The following is an 8,039-nucleotide window of genomic DNA, read 5'->3' as shown; positions in this document are numbered from 1 at the left end:
TACAGCCGTATGTACCGGTATGTTAGCTACGCTGTCCTTATGAACCACATAGCATTACAGCCGTATGTACCGGTATGTTAGCTACGCTGTCCTTATGAACCACATAGCATTACAGCCGTATGTACCGGTATGTTAGCTACGCTGTCCTTATGAACCACATAGCATTACAGCAGTATGTACCGGTATGTTAGCTACGCTGTCCTTATGAACCACATAGCATTACAGCCGTATGTACCGGTATGTTAGCTACGCTGTCCTTATGAACCACATAGCATTACAGCAGTATGTACCGGTATGTTAGCTACGCTGTCCTTATGAACCACATAGCATTACAGCCGTATGTACCGGTATGTTAGCTACGCTGTCCTTATGAACCACATAGCATTACAGCAGTATGTACCGGTATGTTAGCTACGCTGTCCTTATGAACCACATAGCATTACAGCAGTATGTACCGGTATGTTAGCTACGCTGTCCTTATGAACCACATAGCATTACAGCAGTATGTACCGGTATGTTAGCTACGCTGTCCTTATGAACCACATAGCATTACAGCAGTATGTACCGGTATGTTAGCTAGCTACCTAGCATTAGTAGTTATACATCAAACTTGACAGTATATTAACTACAGGCTATCTAACTACCCAACGTTTATTGACTTGACTATTCCCGTCCTTCTTAGCTTACTAAATGGTATAGTCGATGTGCGTTCTCAATGGACATTCCAGTGCTTTCGTAAATTCGCTCTGGCTATCTACACCAGAGCACTCTCATCTGAGTGTACCAGAGTGCAGAATAATTAATTTACGAGCGCTCAACACCGGCTGAATAACACCGTAATTAAATTGTTTCCAGCAGCACAGTAACAGTCACCAATGCTCTGGTTAATACGAAAACTGCCTTACCAGCTCTGCTAGGGCGAGTAAAATTGGTCAGAGTGTTTTCATTTGTGTCTGGAAGTAGCTAGCAAGCTAGCCAACGTTAGCTTGGGTGCTTGACTGCCGTTGTAAGGCCAGAACGCTCAAATCAACCCTACTCCTCGGCCCGAACGTCCAGTGTGCGCTCCGAGAGCGAAACGGTCTGAATTTACAAACTGACAAACTGACAACGCTCTGAATTTATGAGCGTCACGTTGTACAGCGCCATATTTTCTGTTCTATCGTAACGGAAACCCAGAGGGTTTTTCATTTTTCATGGAATAGAAACACAATAATATTAATCAAATTAATTAAGCAAGTACCAGTCAAAAGTTTGGAAAAACATACTCATTCCAGGATTTTTCTTAATTTTTACTATTTTCAACATTGTAGAATAATAGTGAAGACATCACAACTATGAAATATCACCGGTTTCCATTCTGTATTCTGCATTCTGTAGTACAGACATGGCCTGCTCTCCCTTATGTAAGGAATTAGGCACTTTCCCATGTTAAGAACTACAGTAGGTACTGTATTCTAGACTTCACAGTAACCTAATAAACAAATAAGCATATTTCGTTAATAAAATAATGATTAAAAAAATACTCTTTCAAAATGCAGATGGTGATTTAGTTATGGATCCATAACGAATTACTATGGAAATAAATATCACTGATTTACATAAATATTGGAACAAAGTTGTCTAATGAAGGCAAACAATTTAGAATCCTCCAATCCCGTAGCCTACTCCCGACCGTCATGTTTTACAGTAGAAACCCTGAAGGTTTCATTTTTCTCTGAATAGAAACATCATAATATTAATCAAATTAATTAGGTCAAATTTCTTAAAATCAATCCCATATACTATGTTATTACAAAGAAAAGGTTTTAAATTCTCTGGTATCGCCAATACGGAATACTATCAAATGCTTCTCAAAGATGCCCGCTGGTGATCAAATTAGCAGTAACTTAGTGACAGAAAAAATTGCTGAAAATGAAATGACGTGCCACAGAATGCTGCAGCAACACGCAAGGTGTACCGCAGTATGACACAACTTTTAAAGGATGAACCACTGTCTTAGACTCAAAATTGAGCTCAGGTGCATCCTGATTCCATTGATTATCCTTGAGATGTTTCTATAACTTGATTGGAGTCCACCTGTGGTAAATTCAATTGATTGGACATGATTTGGAAAGACACACACCTGTCTATATAAGGTCCCACAGTTGACAGTGCATGTCAGAGCAAAAACCAAGCCATGAGGTCGAAGGAATTGACCATAGAGTTCCGAGACAGGATTTTGTCGAGGCACAGATATGGGGATGGGTACCAAAACAATTTATTCACCATTGAAGGTCCCCAAGAACACAGTGGCCTCCATCATTCTTAAATGGAAGAAGTTTGGAACCACCAAGACTCTTCCTAGATCTGGCCACCCGACTAAACTGAGCAATCGGAGGAGAAGGGCCTTAGTCTGGGAGGTGACCAAGAACCCGATGGGCACTCTGACAGAGCTCCAGAGTTCTTCTGTGGAGATTAGAGAACCTTCCAGAAGGACAACCATCTCTGCAGCACTCCACCAATCAGGCCTTTATGGTAGAGTGGCCAGATGGAAGCCACTCCTCAGTAAAAGGCACATGACAGCTCGCTTGGAGTTTACCAAAAGGCACCTAAAGACTCTCAGACCATGAGAAACAAGATGGTCTGATGAAACCAAGATTGAACTCTTTGGCCTGAATGCCAAGCATCACGTCTGGAAGAAACCTGGCACCATCCCTGGTAATTCTACCACCATTAGTGGTGGTACAATTATGCTGTGGGGATGTTTGTCAGCGGTGGTTACTGGGAGACTAGTCAGGATCGAGAGAAAGATGAACGGAGCAAAGTACAGAGAGATCCTTGATGAAAACCTGCTCCAGCGCGCTCAGGACCTCAGACTGGGGCGAAGGTTCACCTTCCAACAGGACAATTACCTTAAGCACACAGCCAAGACAACGCAGGAATGGCTTAGGGACAAGTTTCTTAATGTCCTTGAGTGGCCCAGCCAGAGCCCGGACATGAACCCGATGTTACATCTGGAGAGACCTGAAAAAAGCTGTGCAGCGACGCTCTCCATCCAACCTGACAGAGCTTGAGAGGATCTGCATAGAAGAATGGAGAAACTCCCCAAATACTGGTGTGCCAAGCTTGTAGAATTATTAACAAAAAGACTCGAGGCTGTAATCGCTGCCAAATGTGCTTGCTTCAACAAAGTGCTTAGTAAAGGGTCTGAATACTTATGTAAATGTCATATTTGAGTTTTTGATATTTAATAAATAGACAAAAATGTCTAAAAACCTGTTTTTGCTTTTTCATTATGAGGTATATTGTGTAGATTGATGAGGGGGAAAAAAGCAATTTAATCCATTTTAGAATGAGGCTGCAAAATGTGGAAAACAGCAAGGGATCTGCATGCTTTCCAAAGGCACCGTATCGTGGACTATTTTTTAGGAATAGGATCCCATTTAAAAAAAAATCCATTGTGTTGTTTACTCTCTGTTCCTCTGCTGTAATGTGTTCTGGTTTGAGTTTGTTCTTAAAATCCTCTGTCCCTATTGTGTGTGTGTGTGTGTGTGTGTGTAACCCTAATGCAAACTGTAGCTGCTCACAGCCTATCCTCATCTAGTACCCTGCCATGGCTCTCAGTGTGTGTGTGTGTGTGTGTGTGTGTGTGTGTGTGTGTGTGTGTGTGTGTGTGTGTGTGTGTGTGTGTGTGTGTGTGTGTGTGTGTGTGAGCTACCATCTCACCACAGTATTGTGCAGTAATACTAATCATGATCCCTAAACTCGTTAGGGCATTTTGTCTTTAGGTACATTCTGTTGGATGTTGACTGTGTCTCCTCCCTCTCCAACTGGTGTTGCTGTTCTGAGCGTAACCCTAATAGGGTGCCATAGGGTTCTGGTCTAAAGTAGTGCACTATATATAGGGAATAGGGTGCCATAGGGCTCTGGTCTAAAAGTAGTGCACTATATAGGGAATAGGGTGCCATAGAGAGAGAGTGAGAGAGAGAGAGAGAGAGAGAAGAGAGAGAGAGAAGAGAGAGAGAGAGAGAGAGAGAGAGGGAGAGATTATCGGTAAACTTTACAGAAATGTACGATTAAACCAACGTTTCTTTGGATTTGTGTATATTTTGTTGTAATTTACAGGTAACTGGCTGCCAGTAAAACAGTGAATGTGTGTGTTGCTGTTCTAATGCGGTGTGTGTGTGTTTTTCTCCAGGACGGCTCATGCCAGGACGAAGGGAGAGGCAGCAGACCAGGCAGCTCTCTCTGCCGGACAGGATTGTGACATCGCTAGGGCTGTCGCTAGGGAGCTGTCCCCAAATTTCCACCAACCAGGTAACATTCTAGACCACCTGACTTCCACCAACCAGGTAACATTCTAGACCACCTAACTTCCACCAACCAGGTAACATTCTAGATCACCTGACTTCCACCAACCAGGTAACATCTAGACCACCTGACTTCCACCAACCAGGTAACATTTTAGACACCTGACTTCCTCCAACCAGGTAACATTCTAGATCACATGACTTCCACCAACCAGGTAACATTCTAGACCACCTAACTTCCACCAACCAGGTAACATTCTAGACCACCTAACTTCCACCAACCAGGTAACATTCTAGACCACCTGACTTCCACCAACCAGGTAACATTCTAGATCACCTGACTTCCACCAACCAGGTAACATTCTAGACCACCTAACTTCCACCAACCAGGTAACATTCTAGACCACCTGACTTCCACCAACCAGGTAACATTCTAGATCACCTAACTTCCACCAACCAGGTAACATTCTAGACCACCTAACTTCCACCAACCAGGTAACATTCTAGACACCTGACTTCCTCCAACCAGGTAACATTCTAGACCACCTAACTTCCACCAACCAGGTAACATTCTAGAACACCTAACTTCCACCAACCAGGTAACATTCTAGACACCTGACTTCCTCCAACCAGGTAACATTCTAGAACACATAACTTCCACCAACCAGGTAACATTCTAGATCACCTAACTTCCACCAACCAGGTAACATTCTAGATCACCTGACTTCCACCAACCAGGTAACATTCTAGATCACCTGACTTCCACCAACCAGGTAACATTCTAGATCACCTGACTTCCACCAACCAGGTAACATTCTAGATCACCTAACTTCCACCAACCAGGTAACATTCTAGACCACCTGACTTCCACCAACCAGGTAACATTCTAGATCACCTAACTTCCACCAACCAGGTAACATTCTAGATCACCTAACTTCCACCAACCAGGTAACATTCTAGACCACCTGACTTCCACCAACCAGGTAACATTCTAGATCACCTAACTTCCACCAACCAGGTAACATTCTAGATCACCTAACTTCCTCCAACCAGGTAACATTCTAGACACCTGACTTCCACCAACCAGGTAACATTCTAGATCACCTAACTTCCACCAACCAGGTAACATTCTAGACCACCTAACTTCCACCAACCAGGTAACATTCTAGACACCTGACTTCCACCAACCAGGTAACATCTAGACCACCTAACTTCCACCAACCAGGTAACATTCTAGATCACCTGACTTCCACCAACCAGGTAACATTCTAGACCACCTAACTTCCACCAACCAGGTAACATTCTAGATCACCTGACTTCCACCAACCAGGTAACATTCTAGATCACCTAACTTCCACCAACCAGGTAACATTCTAGATCACCTGACTTCCACCAACCAGGTAACATTCTAGACCACCTGACTTCCACCAACCAGGTAACATTCTAGACCACCTAACTTCCACCAACCAGGTAACATTCTAGACCACCTGACTTCCACCAACCAGGTAACATTCTAGATCACCTGACTTCCACCAACCAGGTAACATTCTAGATCACCTAACTTCCACCAACCAGGTAACATTCTAGATCACCTAACTTCCACCAACCAGGTAACATTCTAGATCACCTGACTTCCACCAACCAGGTAACATTCTAGATCACCTGACTTCCACCAACCAGGTAACATTCTAGACCACCTGACTTCCACCAACCAGGTAACATTCTAGATCACCTGACTTCCACCAACCAGGTAACATTCTAGACCACCTGACTTCCACCAACCAGGTAACATTCTAGATCACCTAACTTCCACCAACCAGGTAACATTCTAGATCACCTAACTTCCACCAACCAGGTAACATTCTAGACCACCTAACTTCCACCAACCAGGTAACATTCTAGACCACCTAACTTCCACCAACCAGGTAACATTCTAGAACACCTAACTTCCACCAACCAGGTAACATTCTAGATCACCTAACTTCCACCAACCAGGTAACATTCTAGACACCTGACTTCCACCAACCAGGTAACATTCTAGATCACCTAACTTCCACCAACCAGGTAACATTCTAGACCACCTGACTTCCACCAACCAGGTAACATTCTAGATCACCTGACTTCCACCAACCAGGTAACATTCTAGATCACCTGACTTCCACCAACCAGGTAACATTCTAGATCACCTAACTTCCACCAACCAGGTAACATTCTAGACCACCTGACTTCCACCAACCAGGTAACATTCTAGATCACCTAACTTCCACCAACCAGGTAACATTCTAGATCACCTAACTTCCTCCAACCAGGTAACATTCTAGACACCTGACTTCCACCAACCAGGTAACATTCTAGATCACCTAACTTCCACCAACCAGGTAACATTCTAGACCACCTAACTTCCACCAACCAGGTAACATTCTAGATCACCTAACTTCCACCAACCAGGTAACATTCTAGACCACCTAACTTCCACCAACCAGGTAACATTCTAGACACCTGACTTCCACCAACCAGGTAACATCTAGACCACCTAACTTCCACCAACCAGGTAACATTCTAGATCACCTGACTTCCACCAACCAGGGGGGGGGTCCTATACTGACCTCCCAGCATGTATACATAGTTCAGTAGACCTACACAGTAAACTCTCTGTATCCCCAGGTACTAGGTCCAGGGTTAGGGTAACAAGGACTGGGGGAATACAGTATTTTAAATGATTGTTTTCACAAGCGCCTTTCTCAATCAAATGTATTTGTAAAGCCCTTTTTACACCAACTGATGTCACAAAGTGCTCTCTCTCTCTCTCTCTCTCTCTCTCTCTCTCTCTCTCTCTCTCTCTCTCTCTCTCTCTCTCTCTCTCTCTCTCTCTCTCTCTCTCTCTCTCTCTCTCTCTCTCTCTCTCTCTCTCTCTCTCTCTCTCTCTCTCTCTCTCTCTCTCTCTCTCTCTCTCTCTCTCTCTCTCTCTCTCTCTCTCTCTCTCTCTCTCTCTCTCTCTCTCTCTCGTTGTTTAAGTTTTACCGAAGTCATACTTGTGCCATTTATGGAAAGATGTGTTCTAATTGAAGCCCTGAGTCTGTATTGACGTGAGTCCCAGCTCCTGACCAGTATCTATGAATACTCTGTAATGAAAAGCCCTGAGTCTGTATTGACGTGAGTCCCAGCTCCTGACCAGTATCTATGAATACTCTGTAATGAAAAGCCCTGAGTCTGTATTGACGTGAGTCCCAGCTCCTGACCAGTATCTATGAATACTCTGTAATGAAAAGCCCTGAGTCTGTATTGACGTGAGTCCCAGCTCCTGACCAGTATCTATGAATACTCTGTAATGAAAAGCCCTGAGTCTGTATTGACGTGAGTCCCAGCTCCTGACCAGTATCTATAAATACTCTGTAATGAAAAGCCCTGAGTCTGTATTGACATGAGTCCCAGCTCCTGACCAGTATCTATGAATACTCTGTAATGAAAAGCCCTGAGTCTGTATTGACGTGAGTCCCAGCTCCTGACCAGTATCTATGAATACTCTGTAATGAAAAGCCCTGAGTCTGTATTGACGTGAGTCCCAGCTCCTGACCAGTATCTATGAATACTCTGTAATGAAAAGCCCTGAGTCTGTATTGACGTGAGTCCCAGCTCCTGACAAGTATCTATGAATAGTCTGTAATGAAAGAAACTGCATTCCAAATGCCACCCTACCCCATACCCTTTTACCTATATAGTGCACTACTTTTTGACCTAGCCTTGCTACAA

The 8,039-nt window shown here is 43.8% G+C and overlaps 1 protein-coding gene across 3 annotated transcripts in view; it reads left to right on the top strand.

The window, feature by feature from the left end:
• The first annotated feature begins 4,042 nt into the window (after window positions 1-4,042).
• The window catches only part of LOC120039066 (junctophilin-1-like), a 53,049-nt gene continuing 49,052 nt past the window's right edge, over window positions 4,043-8,039 (top strand). For all 3 annotated transcript variants that reach the window (XR_005475274.1, XR_005475273.1, XM_038984592.1), the window contains exon 1: window positions 4,043-4,296. The gene's annotated coding sequence lies outside the window, so the exon portion shown is untranslated. The remainder of the gene's footprint in view (window positions 4,297-8,039) is intronic.

The sequence above is a fragment of the Salvelinus namaycush genome, unplaced genomic scaffold (assembly GCF_016432855.1).
Source record: "Salvelinus namaycush isolate Seneca unplaced genomic scaffold, SaNama_1.0 Scaffold250, whole genome shotgun sequence".
NCBI lineage: Eukaryota > Metazoa > Chordata > Actinopteri > Salmoniformes > Salmonidae > Salvelinus > Salvelinus namaycush.
The sequence above is the reverse complement of the archived record's forward strand: the minus strand, read 5'-3'. Positions and strand labels throughout refer to the sequence as shown.